The sequence below is a fragment of the Delphinapterus leucas genome, chromosome 9 (genome assembly GCF_059928025.1).
Source record: "Delphinapterus leucas isolate spDelLeu-1000000601 "Yukka" chromosome 9, BTC_Dleu_Yukka2, whole genome shotgun sequence".
In the NCBI taxonomy this organism is placed as follows: Eukaryota; Metazoa; Chordata; class Mammalia; order Artiodactyla; family Monodontidae; genus Delphinapterus; species Delphinapterus leucas.
Window position 1 is genome coordinate 5,893,192 of NC_143137.1, and position 17,282 is coordinate 5,910,473.

General features: G+C 49.6%; 1 long non-coding RNA gene across 3 annotated transcripts in view; it reads left to right on the forward strand.

Moving 5' to 3' along the window:
• The window catches only part of LOC111176705 (uncharacterized), a 39,095-nt gene that overhangs the window by 14,612 nt on the left and 7,201 nt on the right, over nt 1–17,282 (forward strand). Inside the window, exons 2-4 of one of the 3 annotated variants that reach the window (XR_016394246.1) lie at nt 1,527–1,648; nt 3,889–11,880; nt 13,585–13,677. This is a non-coding gene — a long non-coding RNA (uncharacterized LOC111176705). Of the gene's footprint in view, nt 1–1,526; nt 11,881–13,584; nt 13,678–17,282 lie in introns of all 3 variants that reach the window. The other 2 variants (XR_016394245.1, XR_016394247.1) reach the window with 2 other exon arrangements.

Genomic DNA, 17,282 nt, shown 5'->3' on the forward strand with positions numbered 1-17,282 from the left:
TTGTAAGACTTTGATTACATGTCCCCAACCACTCCCATTTTTGAAGAACAGCCTCTTGGGGCTCTGCTCCCAACACACTTTTCAGTGCTGAGAATGGGGAGGGGAGTGGACGGGTGCCCGACTCAGCCACCCGGGGATGCAGGGGCTCAGGCTGCACTTCTCTTGTCTATCCCTGCCCTCTTTCCCCAACACACACACACAAACACACACACACACACACACACACACACACACAGGGAAGGATAGTAAAAGCACTGGGTTTGAACCTGACACCTGGGTGGCCTACCCCATAGGCCTCGTTTTCCTTCCTGTCCATAAGAGATTAGATTGGATGACCTCTCTGAGTTCCCCATCCAATTAGATTGGATGTTCCTCTCTGAGTTTAACCCTACTTCTGCCCTCAAGGAATTTATAATGTAGTAAAAGGAGCAGGAGATATATCTTAATTCATGCAAACATTTATTGAATGCTGCTAGGCAATAAAGTTTAAAATATATATAATTTTTAATTTTATTTTTTTGGCCACGCTGTGTGGCTTGCATTATCTCAGTTCCTCGACCAGGAATTGAACCGGGGCCCCGGCAGTGAAAGCCTGGAATCCTAACCACTAGGCCACCAGGGAACTCTAAAATATATAATTTTAAAACATCATTTTTTCATAGAGAAAAATGACACAATAACTAAATACAATATTAGGAATGGAAGTAAATATTTAGAATGAGAAAAATATGTTACAAATTTTTTTAAGTTGAAAAATACCACACACATTATAAAATCCAGAAAAATAAAATAGAATTATTAATTATCTGCTACACCTTTATAACATTTTTCCCTTATAGTTTCTGGCTACAAGTTCTTTGGTGAACTCTTTAAAGGACAATAATCTTGTCAGAGAAATTAAAAAGATGGTCTTCCCTAAAAAAAAAAAAAAAAAAGATGGTCTTCCCTCCACCATGGTGGATAAAAAGTCAGTGATTTAGTAATTTAGAAAAGTTTCCTTCACCTTCTGTGCCAGTTGTCAATTTATTGCTTCTCAGCTCCCAATATCTCTTCGTTGTTCTATAATTAATTAATTAAGCTGGACCCTGGAAATATTTGTTTGCCAGCTGCTATGTGTTAAGTTTCGCCAGCAGAGGGCGCAGGAGGGACACTGGAGGAGAAAGGGGTTTCTCTTCCTGGTTCAGGTGCGTTCCTGGTGGCCATCTCCTGTAGCACAGGGGGATCCGCCAGCATCTGGCTCCTGCAAGACACAGGGTTTCCAGCAGCACGTGCGGCTTCCGCAGCCCTTAGCTCCAATGATTCCCAGCAGCCAGTAGCTCCCTTGGCACCCCCGGGGCAGCTTCACGGGGGCTTGTGGCCCTTAAGGCACTGTCCTGTGAACAGATTCCCCTGGCATTTTCTCCCATGGCTTTGGGGCAGGTTCTAAAGCATGACACCTCCCCGTGGATGGTCCCTCTGGCACCACAGGGGCAGATTTCCAGCAAGTTCTGTCAACCTGGCATCTCAGTGACTTCTCTGCCTTGCAGCGAGCCAAGCCCTCTCCAAGAAGTTCTGGATCTCAGCCCTGCAGAGGGACCGCTTCCGTGGGAGCTCTGTCTCACCCGTGGTGATGGCCACTCCCTGCATCTGCTGTGCCTGCGTTCTTTAAGTAAGCATCTTTACTTCTTTCTAGCCAATCCTTTATTACTCTGATCCCCTGTTAATGTTAATGCTTTAAAAAATTTTTTTAAAAATTGAAGTAAGTTGATGTACAATATTATATAAGTCACAGGTGTACAGTATAGTGAGTCACAGGTTTTAAAGGTTATGCACCATTTATAGTTATTATAAAATATTGGCTATACTCCCTGTGTTCTACAATATATCCTTACAGCTTATTTTATACCTAACAGTTTGTACCTCTTAATTCCCTACCCCTGCGTTGCCCCTCTCCCTTCCCTCTCCCCACTGGTAACCGCCAGTTTGTTCTCTATATCTGTGAGTCTGTTTCTTTTTTGTTATATTCACTAGTGTTTTGTATTTTTTAGGTTCCACATGTAAGTGATATACAGTATTTGTCTTTCTCTGTCTGACTTATTTCACTTAGCATAATACCCTCCAAGTCCACCATGTTGCTGCAAACGGCATTATTTCATTCTTTCTTACGGCTGAGTAGTATTCCCTTGTATATATACACCACATCTTCTTAATCCATTCATCTGTTGATGGACACTTAGATTGCTTCCATATCTTGCCAACCATAAATAATGCTGCTATGAACATTGGGGTGCATGTATCTTTTCGAAATCGTTTTTTGTTTTTTTGGATATATACCCAGGAGTGGAATTTGGGGGTCATATGGTAGTTCTATTTTTAGTGTTTTGAGAAACCGCCATACTGTTATCCACAGCGCCTGCACCAATGTACATTCTGCCAATAGTGTATGTGGGTTCCCTTTTCTCCACACCCTCACCAACATTTGTTATTTGTGTTGTTTTTGATGACAGCCATTCTGACAGGTGTGAGGTGATATCTCATTGTGGTTTGCATTTCCCTGATAATTAGCGATGTTGAGCATCTTTTCATGTGACTGTTGGCCATCGGCACATCCTCTTTGGAGAAATGTCTAAAGTCTTCTGCCCATTTTTTTAATCAGGTTGTTTGTTTTTTTCATGTTGAGTTGTATGAGCTGTGTTTATATCTTGGATATTAACCCCTTATCCATCACATCATTTGCAAATATTTTCTCCCATTCAGTAGGTTGTCTTTTTTTTTTAATAGTTATAAGTGGTTTTTTTTTAAGGTTAACAAAGCCTTTTTATTTATTTTTAATATTTCTTTATATTCTTTATTTTTTTGCTGCGTCAGGTCTTAGTTGTGGCACGTGGGGTCTTCATTGAGGCACGCGGGATCTTTCGTTGCAGTGCGGGCTCTTCGTTGTGACGCGTGGGCTTCTCTCTGGTTGTGGTGTGCGGCTCCAGGGCGCGTGGTCTCTGTAGGTTTGCGGCATGCAGGCTTAGTTGCCTCACGGCATGTGGGATCTTGGTTCCCCAACCAGGGATCAAACCCACGTCCCCTGCATTAGAAGGCGGATTCTTTACCACTGGACAACCAGGGAAGTTCCCCAATAGGTTGTCTTTCCATTTTGTTGATGGTTTCGTTTGCTTTTGCTATGCAAGAGCTTTTTTGTTTAATTAAGTCCCATTTGTTTATTTTTGCTTTTATTTCCTTTGCTTTAGGAGACAGATCCAAAAAAATATTGATTATGTCAAAGAATGTTCTGCCTATGTTTTCTTCTAGGAGTTTTATGGTTTCTGGTCTTACATTTAGGTCTTTAATCCATTTTGAGATTATTTTTGTATACAGTGTTAAAGTTAATTCTTTATCTTAAACTTTCTTGTTCAAGTTGCTGTGAGGTTTCTATCTCCTGACTGGACCCTGACTAATAACATCTTTACAACCCATTGTTGGTAAATTTTAAGGATTACTTTTGCATTTAAGGAAATCTCTACCAAATTTCACATATGAGTTGTAAGGTTTCAGGGCATTTTGAGTTATTTTGCTCAGTGACTAATCTTAAAAACCCTTTGAATTAATGACGCTTATTAACCAGAGTGTCATGGATGACCTCCCTGAAGTGGCAGTCTATGAGTTTTATTTTGTCGTTGTCAATGTCAGCATTTCATGTCAAATTAGCAAAGAAGTTACATTCTTTTCCAATGTGTTCATGTGATTCATTAACTGGGTTATCAAACAATCCCAAAATCTATTCATTTCTTCTGTTGAAAATTTACATTTTCCCCTGAATCAATTACTGCTTTTTATGTGATCTGAAAGTTGTTATAATTTGCTTCTCAATGTCAGAAAAATTTATATTGAATTTCTTTTTCATCTTCACTGCTTTTGTAGAGCCTGCTGATTTTAAGTTGAATTTAAAGATGCCAAAAGAAGATATCCTATAACCGCAATCTAGAGTCTATAATTTCTCACTCATTTTATTAAAATGTTCCGAAACAGTTTTTGAAATTGCAGTTAAAAGACGGTATCCCAGTTTTCTCAGACATACCATTCCCATCGATAAAAGGGGGGAAATGTACACTGTACTTAATTTATACTCTGCCCAAGGGGCGAGCAGAGGGCACATCCCAACAACACCTGTTACAGACAAGTCAGAACTTACAATCTTCTCTGGGCTGCAGAGCTGAACCTCCCTTCTTTGGACTCAGTAATCCCTCCCCCACCCCAGCATCTGAAGTTCTTCACCTCTTTTAATATATTTGTATTCATGTGTCTACAGAGACCCTTTTATCAGGCAAAAATCACCTCCCCCACCCCAAGCAGAAAATGCCAGGCACCTCACCCTTTCAGCCTCCCTGGCAACTACAGGGCAAGCACATATAAAAGCTTCCACCAATCAGCCACATCCCTCCCAGACCTCAGATGGGAAGCTAGTGACTAAACGAGGTCGGTCTATGCAGACTCATTTAGCCCTGGTACAGCTACATCCGGTGTCCAGAGGCAGCGGCGGTAGCAGCTCTAGCTGCCTGGAGCAGTAGAGTATGGGGGAGGTAACACCGGGGGACTCATGAGGTGAGATCATAAGACGCCATGGACCTCACTGTGCTCCCCGGGACGCTCCTTCCCGGGACCCAGCCGCCATGCCGTGAGGAAGCCCAAGCCAGCTCGTGTAGAGCGACCACACCAAGAGGCTTGTGTAGGAGCTCTGGCTGACAGCCGGTCTCAACCGTCAGACCTGCAGTGAGCGAGGAAGCCTTCACGGGATTCCAGCCCCAGCTGTCAAGTCGCCCTAGCCTTCCGGTCTTCCCAGCTGAGGTCCTGGACACCGTGGAGCAGAGACTACTTTCCTCTCTTTGCCTCTTCTGGGTTCCCAACCCACAGAACCCAGGTGCATAAAAAAAAACCCAATCATTTATGACACTCAGTTTTGGGGAGGTTGGTTCTGCAACAAGCAGACAGAAGTGGACGGCAGACCTATGGGCAGGGTTAAGGCAACGAGCTGCCCCAAGAAGGGCCCTACCTGGACAGCAACCACGCCCAGGCCTGACCTAGACAGTCGTGTTAGCAGAGCCCATGAAGGCTGGAGGTGGGCGAGGGGCCGCCCGAAGGGGCAGTCGTCCTGAGGCACCAGAACGCCCGGCCTCCTCGGTCCACCCCTGAGCACCTGGGGGCACAGCCCCAAGACCCAGCCAGACAGGAAGGGTGGAGAATGAGTCTGGGGGCACAGTGGTGGTACAAGGGGGACACCCTGCGGGGCTGGAAGTTGAGAAGTGTGGACATGGGATTTCCCTGGTGGTGCAGTGGTTCAGAATCTGCCTGCCAATGCAGGGGACACGGGTTCGAGCCCTGGTCCGGGAAGATCCCACATGCCGCGGAGCAACTAAGCCCGTGCGCCACAACTACTGAGCCCGTGTGCTGCAACTACTGAGCCCGCGAGCCACAACTACTGAAGCCCGTGCGCCTAGAGCCCGTGCTCTGCAAAAAGAGAAGCCACTGCAGTGAGAAGCCCGCGCACCACAACGAAGAGTAGCCCCCGCTCGCCGCAACTAGAGAAAGCCCGCGCACAGCAACAAAGACCCAATGCAGCCAAAATAAATATATAAATAAATTTATTAAAAAACAAAGAAGTGTGGACATGTATAATCTCCCATGAGTGACCAAGATGTGGGGTGGTAAGCGCTTCCACGAGGTGGGATTTTACCAGTTGGTGAGGAGCTGCACATTACGGACAATCCTTGGATGTGGCCAAGCGCAGTGACAACCACGTCCTGCAGCTCATTTGTCTCAGAGCCCTGTACGGGCAACGCCAGTAGATCCCGCTGCCCCGAGGCCTTCCTGGCTGCCCTGATGACAGCGCCCATATATCTCGGAGGGAGGTGCACAGAATACTAAAAAATTTAAATGCTGCCATCAGGACTCTGAAAGTAATGTTGCTGGAATTATTGAGGGAAATTTACAAGTGAAATAACCTAAAAGGCTGCAATCGCAAATGACATTAAATTAGCAGGGACTCAGGGAGCACAAGAATGACTCGTCCTTCCTGGAAAAAGAAAGTGGTCAGAGATCAAATCACAAGCCAGGAAGGACAGGGGACACCACCCCCAAACCCCATATTCCCGACACGGTGTCCTTGGACCCCAGCCTTTAAGGAGCTGACCCCAACCTCAGAGGGTAAGTACCGCCAGACCTTGCTTACCAGCAACCTGGACGCAAACCTGGGCACCTGGGTCATTTCTGAACTGAACCCGTGTTTCATCTGGCTCTGGTTCCCTGTGAGGGCTGGCTGCTCGGGACCCTCTGACAGAGGCCATCCTGAGGACCCTGACCTGGGGAATACGGCGGCGACGTGCAGAGCAGTGGGATGTTATGTTGAGACACGTGCAGAGTGGACGTAACTGCCCTTAGCACTTACATCCTCAACATGAGCTTAAAACGCAGATCCTCACGTCAGATTTTGCCAGCAGCAGCCCCTCTGCTCTGGCCCACTGTCCCCTCCTTCCCCAGCGGGACACCCCATGATGCCCCCAGGGCTGAGCAGCTGAGTGCAGGTGACCTTCAGATGAAAGGCTGCCTCTCCCGATGTGAGCACCTGAGCATAGGCAGGGAGGAGAAAGCCCAGGGCGGGGGGGTCCAGAGATGTGTTCTAAACTCAGCTCTGTGTCTAATGAACAGTGTGACCTCGGGCAAATCCCGTGCCCTGTCTGGCCTCTGCTCAGTGTCTGGGTGGCTCTAAGATCCTTCCTGGTGCCAAGACTCTGACTCGGTGGTGAGAGAAGGGAGGGTCGTGGAGAGTCCTCCCAGGGTGACTTACATGAGCAGAACCTACTGCCCTTCCGTTCCAAGAGGAACCTCTACCTGCTTGTTGGCCTCAGCTGCCCGGGTCCTCTCTGGTGTGACTGGGCTTGGGTTGAACGCAGCGAGGCCATTGTTTTCTCTGTGGAAAATAAGGAGCAGGGTTCCACTACTGCTAGATCAGACTAGCCTCCATGATAGGGTCCCACCTCCCCTTCCCTTGATATCCCAGCCAGCCTGGCCTCCTGACCCCAGCGCACAGTCACCTGTGCACGCACACACGCACACCCTGCCGGTTCAGTACAAGCTCAGTGTTTTCCTGATGTGGAACATCTAGCTTTCCTCTCTGTCCACCCATCCGGTATAATCTAGCTCAAGTTTCACCTCCTCTGCGAAGCCTTCCTGGATACATCTTCATGCAGCCAAACAGCATCAATTCTCCCCCATTTCAGCCATAGCACTTAGTGCCCCAACTGTAGACTAAGGTCTAAATAATTTCTGTGCAATATTTAAATGCAGCTTCAAACATACAAGCCAAGAAATGTCACCAGCACATGCCTTGCGTGGTCTTTTTTCATTCATCACATTGAATACTTCCAAGGACTTTTCTTTTTTTTTTTTTTGGCTGCGTTGGGTCTTCGTTGCTGCACGCAGGCTTTCTCTAGTTGTGGTGAGCGGGGTCGTTCAGGTGCCCGGGCTTCTCATTGCAGAGGCTTCTCTTGTTGTGGATCACAGGCTCTAGGCACGTGGGCTTAAGTAGTTGTGGCACGCGGGCTCTAGAGCGCAGGCTCCGTACTCAGTAGTTGTGGCACACGGGTGTAGTTGCTCCGCGGCATGTGGGATCTTCCCGGACCAGGGCTCGAACCCGTGTCCCCTGCATTGGCAGGCAGATTCTTAACCACTGCGCCACCAGGAAAGCCCCTTCCAAGGATTTTTCATCTGCAGACTTAACGATACTCAGTTCGGGGAAATGTTCATGTATTTTTACAAATTAACTTCTTTCCTATATTTTTTGTTCCCTGTTTCCAAAACTGCAATTTGGATATTCTGGATTTATCTTCTAATTTTATTTTCTCTCCTAAATTCCCAGAAGCGAAGGTCATGAAATACATATTGAAAGAGTACCCTAAATGCCCCATACAATGTAAAGTTAGACCCCCTCAAAAGCACATCATCATGAATTTTCAGGATACTAAGGATAAAGAGAAAACTCTAAAAGTTTCCAAAAGGAAAAAGAACAGATTTGATAGGAAAGATCATGGATCAGAATGGCCTCAGACTTTTTTTTTTTTTAATGTATTTATTTATTTATTTTGGGCTGCTTTGGGTCTTCGTTGCGGTGCGCGGGCTTCTCATCGCGGTGGCTTCTCGTGTTGCTGAGCACGGGCTCTAGGGGCGTGGGTTTCAGTAGTTGTGGCACGTGGGCTCAGTAGTTGTGGCTCACGGGCTTAGTTGCTCCGTGGCATGTGGGATCTTCCTGGGCCAGGGATCGAACCCATATCCCCTGCATTGGCAGGTGGATTCTTAACCACTGCACCAACAGGAAAGCCCGGCCTCAGACTTCTTATCAACACTAGGCAGTAGCAGTGCCCTCAAAACTCTGAGGGAAGGTCATTCCCAAACAACATTTATATACCCAGCTCAGCTGCAGAGGGTTAGGACGAAATAGACACGTTCACAGGTGCGTGGTCTCAAGACTTCATCTCTCACACACCCTTTCTCAGAAAGCTACTGAAGGATGTGCTCAGTCAAAATGGGAGGATAAAGCAAGAAATTAGAAGAAAGAGGATCCAGGAAATGGGCTGCCACCCAAGTGAGAGGAGGGTAAGTCCAGGATACCAGCTGGGCCCCAGACGAAAATACCGGCCCATTTACATCAGAGCAGGGCAGATGGCCCCAGGAAAGAACTCTTCAACACAGTGAAGTTAACAGAATATCTAATATAGCTGAGTTTATACAACTTGTAAATTGGTTAGAATTTGGTGATAAAATAGTGATAAACCTACAGAGCATGAAGCAAAAGCCCACGCAAGACAATTAATAAAATCCACAGCAAATGAAACATGGCAGAGAGGAAAGAATAACCATGGCTCATCTGTGAGTGGCAGTTACCTAATCTGTTAAAGGGGAAATGGATCTAACCCCAGATAAGATGTCACTGGGAGGTGAGGAGACAGGAAGTGTAAGGGGGTGAAGAAGAGCTAAATCTTCATCCTCCATCCTTAGCAGAAAACACCTCAAATGAAAAGCGGAGATTATAAATCTGTTGCTTTCTGACGTGGAGGTAAAGCATAAAAGAATCAGCTAAAAGCGCAGAGAGCTGCCCCCGCAAATAGGAAGTGGGGAAATGGGAACTGCTGCTTTTCTTACCAGCCTCCTGTAACTATTTGACTTTAGTCTGTGTAATTTTGGTAAAATTACAAAAAGCGAGACCCTAAGGAGTTGAGTGGATGTGCCGTGTGCGTGGGCCGGGCCTACTGGCCACCCTCTGGAGGTCCCCCGGTGTGTCGCGTCACTCACACCGCAGAACTGCCCCTCCAGGGGACTCGGCGGGGAGTGGGGAGTGAGGGTCAGAGCGGGGACTGGGAGGGCGCGGCTGGGTGGGGTGCTGAAAGGGCTTCCGGAGGTCAGGGCAGCACCGGGTGGGCCCGAGCCTGGCGTGGCGTGGGCGGCCGGCTCCGGTTTGGAGCGCTCCATTTGCCCGCGCCCGGGAAGCAACGCAGGGTGTCGGTCCCGAGAGGGCCGCCAGGTGGCGCCAGAGCCCGCGCGTCCCCGCCGCGCCCTCCCTGGGCGCCGAGGTCAAACCCAGCGCGGGGGAGGCAGCCGGGTCTCAAGGGTGCTTCTTAGGACCCCGCCTCGGCAGCCTCAGGGGAAAATTGTTTTCAGTGGAAATTTTTAAATTTTCAAATATATACCAAAGCAGAGCGAAGGCTAATCCAGTTTCTCCTATCCGTCCACCCATGCCTCCCCACCCATTTTATTTTTAAAGGCAACTCCCTGACATCCAATCATTTCATGTAAATTTCTCTGTTGGTAACTCTATAAAATAAGCACAATTTTAAAAATCGTAGTCACAATGTCATTACCATAAACGTTGAACAACTGCAGGTCCTGGATCAGGAATCTGAGGCACGGAGGGTTGGAACCTCCAGGATCAGGTAGAGAGCCAGCCCTTCACACAGGGCGTGGGGTGGTGGGCATATTGGGGGAGAGGGAACCCCCCGCAGTTCCTCGTGTGGACTCCTGCAGAGCTGGGTCATGTGGATAGTGAGGGGCAGGCTGGGGAGCCCTGGTCCTGCCCACACCCTCCCCACCCTGGACCACTCTCTCCTGCCCCAAAACAGATCCAGGTCAGCCGGACGGTGAAGGAGCAGAATGGACGACTAGTGCCTTCCGGGGCTGTCCTGTCTGGTCCCATGAATTCAGTGCAGTTCGTAAGGCTTAAATCTTGGGCCCCTTTCTCTGCCCAGCTGGTCCCATGTGCCCAAGGAACTGAGCAACGCATCTCTCCTCCGAGCTGCCCTTCTGCCTCCGTCCCGGGGCTGCTCCTCTCCTGCGCTGACTGCAGTGGAGGACAGGCCTGCTCTGCTCCTTCCTTGTGTCCCGCCCTCTCACATGTCCCCCATTTCAGGGCCAGTCCCTCCAAGGAAACAGGGGGGGTGACAGTAAGCACATGCGGGCAGGTGTCAAGGGTTGTATTTGTCCCTGATCTCCACTGGCAGGCTGCTCCGGGCTCCAAAGCCGGGCTGGGGGGTCAAGGCCCAGCTCTGCCTGGCAAGCCAGCTGGCCTTGGGCAGGCTACCTCACCTTTCCTGGGCACAAATCTTCATCGATGCGGTGGGAACGATGGCACCAAGAATAGCTCTGAAGCTTCGAGGGGACTATCCTGAATGCTGAACTCAACGTGTCCCTTGGTGATGTTCTCGTTAAATTGGCCTCTTCCAGACCCCATCTTAGGCCGGCCCCTTTCATTCGTCCTCTCGACAAGTGCCTGCTGTGTGCTGGGTGCCAGGGAGCTGCAGCGAGGAAGGCAGAGCCCACCTCTGCTCTGGCCGAGCTGGGGTTCTTGAGAGGACACAGTCCAACAAGGGCCGGGCAGGTTGTGGGCCGGCAGAGCAGGGAGTTCTGGGGACCAGGGCGCCGGCTTCAGGATGAGCAGGGCTTTCCCAGGTGAGATGAGCTAGCAGGTGGCCCCAAGGTGGGCTCACTTGATCTGCTCAGTGCTGTTCATCCCGACAGGACACCTTGCCCAGTACCCCTTCCTCTGCTCTCAGCTCCTCTCTCCCCTTGGCTTTAGCTACTCTCTCCTTCCAGGCTTCCTCCCAGCCTCTGGCCCACGTGGCAGGAAACGGAGGCCCTGGGGGCTGGAGGAGGTTTGTTGCAGCCCAGCCAGAGGGGGAGACACCGAGTAGATCAGAAGGACCCGGGTCTGCTGACCTGGATCAGCTCTGGCCAGTTGGGTCACATAGTACTGGGGCCCACGGGGCCAACCTGCACCTGTGCGGTGCAGGGGAGAGGAGGGGGGCCGAGGGGGGTGGGCGGGGCCCTGGGGAGTGAGTCCCCCCTGAGAGTGTCTCTTCTCCCACCCAAGGGGCCCCCTACGTGTTTGGTAGATGAGGAAACCAAGGCTTAGGAAGGTAGTTTTGTTTCTTGTGGCTTCTGTGACGCATCACCACAAACTTGGTGGCATACGCAACAGAAACGTATTCTCTCTACAGTTTCATGAGGAGCTCCCTACGCCTACGCAACAGAGGAGGGAGAATCAGTCTGTTGTTCACAGGGGGCTTTGTGCGATAGCTGCCGTCAAATGGAGGTGTGCGACCACTGCATCAAGTCCCACTCAGGGATGGTCCTGAAAGACAGTAGTGAAGGGAGAGCCTCCCGGTGGTCCCATTTCGGCCAGTCTGGTCATCTGCTTTGCTTTGGAGGAGATGTGGCTGGGGCTCTGGATCTACACTGACTAATGAGCGACGGGCAACAGACTGGCTGGCTGGTCGGGCACCTCTAATGGTCAAGACCAGGAAGTCTGGGAAAGAGGTCCGTGGACGGAAGTCCCAGAAGGAGCACCGGGTGAAGACACGGAGGTGTCGTGTAAGTTCCCATCAGGGGCAGAAGAGGATCTGGGTCATCAGGCTGATGAAATGAGCAGTCTGTCCTGTGAATGTCTGTCAGCCTCTCTGCCCCTCCCGCCGCTGCTTTTTCAGTAGGTACTCCTCACTAGGGCCAGTATGCATATCATCTCCACTCAGGTCCCGAACTGATAAATACTAACAAAGAGCAATGCTGGATCCCCGACATGGCGGACCAGCCTAATAATCTGTATTGTTCCTTCATGGAGGGAGCTAGTCATTTGTTCCCTTAGGAATGGAGTCCTGTTCCAGATACAGACTTTCTTTCCCTACTTGCAGAGCTTCTGCCGGCACCAGATTTTCAGAATGCCCTATTTGTTGTCATGGTAACCCACACAACATCCTCTCCAACCAAGGAACTCATTATAGAGCAAAAGATGTGTGGCACTGAGTTCATGCCCAAGGAATTCACTGGTCTGTGCACAGTTACCGAAATACTCAGTTGCAGCTGTTTCGATGAACTGGGGAATGGACTCCTGAAGGCTCAGCTTTGGCACCCACAGCAGGCCAGCACCCTGCAAGCCTAGGTGCCCTCCTCGAGGGTGTGGTGTCTCCTCTGCGACATACCAGCTATATAGGGTGCTATTTCCCCCATAGCCAGAATACACAGGGCCTCTTCCTTTTTTTTTTTTTTTGTGGTACGCGGGCCTCTCACCGTTGTGGCCTCTCCGGTTGCGGAGCACAGGCTCCGGACACGCAGGCTCAGCGGCCATGGCTCACGGGCCCAGCCTCTCCGCGGCATGTGGGATCTTCCCGGACCGGGGCATGAACCCGTGTCCCCTGCATCGGCAGGCGGACTCTCAACCACTGCACCACCAGGGAAGCCCAGGGCCTGTTCTTTGACAGGTACCCCCAGAGATGCGAGTTGGTCTCCAGCGTAACCTGGAGAGATTCAAGGAGAGAGGAGAGGCATGAAGTAATCATTAGGTGTGTGTGGATCTGCAGAAGGACTAGGGTGGACGAAGAAATGCCTCTCTCGCTATTGCATCAAACAGCCCTCTTACAGAACGTTTGCTTCTCCCCCATAACCTTGGGCTCAGTAGGTTTGGAGGTCCTAGTGCACAAGAAGGAACACTCTCCCCAGAGAACACAATCTTGATCCCATTAAATTGGCCACTTCGGGGCTTCTCGTGCTGCTGAACCAACTGTACTGGTCGGGTTGACTTGTCGCAGTTACCAGGGGAAACTGGATTGCGGGGACAGGATAGGCCACGGAGAGCAGTATCTGAACCAGAGGGTTTGCTGGAGTGCCTCACAAGTCTCCTCAGTCCAAAAATAATGGCCAGTGGGAAACTGGTGACTCAAGCAAGATAGGACAACTAAGAAGTTGAATCTTATGGGAATGAAGACGGGGGCCACCCCTGTCAAGAGGCAAGGGAAATACAGACGGGGCAGTGGAAGAAGGAAGCTAAGGTCTTGTGACCAGCAACAAGCGGGCTTTCTCTTTCTTCCTTTTTTCCTGTTACCTTCTGTGCAGAGCAGTGTCGGTCACTAACGCTATTCCTATTGGAATTATGACTGACTGACAGCACCTCACTGCGATCAGGGGCTGTTGGGACCTGGTGTTTCCCCTGGGTGGGACCACAAGATTTATTCCTCTAAGCGAAGGACAAAAAGTCTCTCCTGATCCGTTCTCTGTCCTTCTCCTGCCTGCTGTGTGTCCCAGGAGGCTGACCTTGACAGACTGCATCATCCGGACTGCCTCACCTTCCGGCTTCTAGTTGGATGTGGCCAGTGGAAGCGCTGCAGGACATCAGAGGTAGGTCAGGGGATTTATCATGGTTTCGACAGTGGCTGCGTGTCCCTACAGTCCCTGCTGCACAGACCCTCTTCCACAGCCTTGACCCCTTGTGGTCCTGACAGCGCCATCCCCTCTCCTTGCCCCCTTGGTCTCCGTCTAATGCTAGTGTCTGGATGCTGCATCATCATTATTGGTTCCTTTAGCCCTGCCCACATCGCGCAAAGAGGCCCTTCATTAACTTTCTTCAATTAAACCTTCTCTCTGTGCCATAGACTTCCTGCTGGGAGCCTGACTGATCTTCGGACCTTTAAGTAATTCAGCTTTACTGAAGCAAAAAGTTTAAGGTGGGAGGAAATGGTAAGAAAGGAGGCTGTACGGAGAGGGTGACCAGTTATGAGAGGCTTTGTGTACTGTGATAATGTCCGTTTTACACGCACGGGACAAGCTACCTAACCTCTCTGTGCCTCAGTTTCGTCCCCTATAAAATAAGGATAATGATAGCACACACCTTTGGAGTGACTGTGAGGATTAGATTAAAGAGCAGTGCCTGGCACAGCAAGTGATAGCGTTGTTAGGAACACTGAGTGATTGCAGGGTTTTAAACAAGGAAGTGACCAGGTCAGATTTGGTGGTTCAGAAGGTTACTCTGGAGGAAGTGTGGAGAAGGCGTGGGGTTTGTCAGTGAGCAAGTGGAATGAAACAAGACTAGAAGCAGGAACACCAGGAAGGGGACTACTGCAATAGTCTTAGCAATAATAATAATAATAACTTATGAAGAACTACCATCCAAACAAGGAATTAAAGAAAGAGGATGATATAGGTTACAAGAAACAGGAATTCCAACACAATATCTGGGATCTTTAGGAATTTCAATTTTGCTGAAGCCTGAATAGCAAGGAGGGGGTGAAGGAAGAGCCGCCCCTCCCCCAGCCCCACACCTACACTGTCTGGGGTCCAGAGAGGATCCTTCTAGCTCGCTGTCACTCTCTCCACCATTGCTCCCATCTTAATTCCTGATACGCCGACCATCCACATAGAGGATACTTCCAGAACCTTGGCCTCTCAGTTTCTTAAACTCCTCTCCCGCTCTGATCCTGATTCTCCGCCCTCCCTCAGCCACTCGCTTCCACAGTCTTACCCTAGACCTCGTCATTAACATGACTGCAATCTTCCCACGCCCAGATCTTCACCCCAAGCCTCCAAAACCTCCTCCGTCCTCACACTCAGTAGTGAGTTTGCTCCCGTTTTACCAAGGAAGCAGCAGCAGTCAGAAGAGAGCTTCTTCCACAATCACTCTGCCCGCCCACCAGCCTCTGTGTCCCCAAACTCTCCCCTCCTGCCTGTTCTCTGCTAAGTCATCCCAGAGACCCCGAGTTAATGGGTTAGGGGTGTGGCCTGGGCTGGAGATCTTTAAGTGCTCCCAGATGACTTTAACGTCCATCCAAGGTTGAAAACTGTTGCTGTAGATGAATGACCCGTGCTCTCCCCTCTTACCTACACAAGGACGTTGTTCCAGAAATCGTTCCCTCCCTCCCAGCATCATTCATTTGTCCCTCCACTGGCTCTTTCTTATCAGCTACGAACATGCTCTTAATTCTCCCAATTTAAAGAAAGCTTTTCCACCCCATTTCTCCCTCCAGCTACTGCTTCACTGCAAAACCTCTCTGAAGGGTACTTGTGTCTGTAATTCCTCTTCTTCCCTTTGCCCCATGGACCCACCAAGGCTGTTGCTATCACGTTCACCAACGGCCTCCTCAGGGCTATAGCCTGTGGCCGCTGCTCGGTCTTCCACTTCAGTGACAATCGGCAAAATCTGTCACAGTGACCACTGCCTTCTCCCTAGAATGTGTCCTCAAACTGCCTTCCAGGATGCTACATTCTTCTGGTTTTCCTCCTAATTTGTGGGCCCTTCTCATCCTTTCTTTGTTTCTCCTGTTATCTGACCCCTTAACACTGGACTGCCCCAAGGCTCAGGCTTTGGACCTCTTCCCTAACCATGTTCATTCTCTTGGGACCCTCATCCAGTCTTGTGGCATTAATACTTTCTAAACATTGACTGCTACATGTACATTTCCAGCCTAAATGCCCGATGCCTACATCCAAGTGCCAACTGGACATCTCTTCTTGAATGTCTAGCAAGCATCTCACATGCATCACGTGCAGAATGGAGCCCCGACCTCTTCTCAAACACGCTCCTCCCGGCACTTGCTCCATGCCGTGAGTGCACGGCAGCTCCGTCCTCTGGGGGGGCGGGGGGGCTCGGGCTCAGTCCTTGTAACCTGCAGGACTGCCACACCCACGGTCAACCTGAGAGCAAATCCCAGTGGCTCTGCTTTCCTAATATACTCAGAATGCAACTATTTCTCACCATCTCTATTACTACCTTTTATTCAAATCCGGTCTCTGTATCACCTGAGTGATTGGACAGCCTCCCATCTGGCGCCCTCGCTCTTGCCTTGCCCCCTACCGTGACTGCTCAGCATGGCAGCCGTATTGGTCCAGTTCCACGTAAGTCAGATCATGTCTGTCCCGCTCAAACCCTCCAACATTTTCCCATCTCATTCACGGTAAAAGGCAAGGCTCTCAAAATAGCCTACAGAGCCCTGTGTGGTCCCTTCTCCCCGCCCCCCATCCACACATAGGCTATTATCTCTCTGACCTCAGAGCTTCCAGCTATACACAGGCCCGTAAACCCAGGGCCTTTGCACTGGGTGTTCCCTCCTGACCCCGCTCCCATAGCGAACTTTTCATCTCCCTTCCCTAGTTTTTATAAATTGAACTTTTTATTTGGGGATAATTGTCAATTCACATACAGCTGTAAGAAATAATACAGAGAGGCCCTGTTTATCCTTCAGTTTCTCCCAGTGGTGACCTCTTGCAAAACTATTGTATAATATACAGTGAATATGTTGGTCATCTGTGGCTACTGTAAAAATTACCACCAACTAGGTGACTTAAAGCAATAGAAATTTATTCTCTCACAATTCTGCAGGCGAGAAGTCCCAAACCAAGGTGTAGGCAGCGCTGTCTCCCCTTCCGGGGGCTCTAGGAGAGAATCTGCTCCTTGCTTTTTCCAGCTTCAGGTGGCTGGTCCGCTGCACCTTCCACTCCTCTGTCTTCACATCACCTTCTCCTGTGCGTGCGTGCCCACGCATGTGTAATCTCCTTCTGCCTCTCTCTTATAAGGACACTTGTAATGACATTTGAAGCCCACACGGATAATCCAGGATAATCTCCTGATCTCAAGATCCTTGATTTAATTACATCTGCAAAGACCTTTTCTCCAAAGAAGGCAGCATTTACAGGTTCTGGGCACTAGGTTTGGACCCACCTCTGGGAGCCATTACCAACTTCGCATAGCAGTGAAGACAGGACCATTCCCATCACCACAGAATTCCTCAAGTTGCCCTTTATAGCCACACCCACTTCCCTCCCATCCCCACTCCCTCCTTAACACCTGGCAACCACTAATCTGTTCTCCATCCCTATAATTTTGTCATTTCAAGAATGTTATATAAATGGAATCACACAGTATGTAACATTCTGAAACTAGCTTTTTTCACTCAGCATACTTACTTTGAGTGTCACCTGTGTAGTTGTATGTATCAATAGCTTATTCCTTT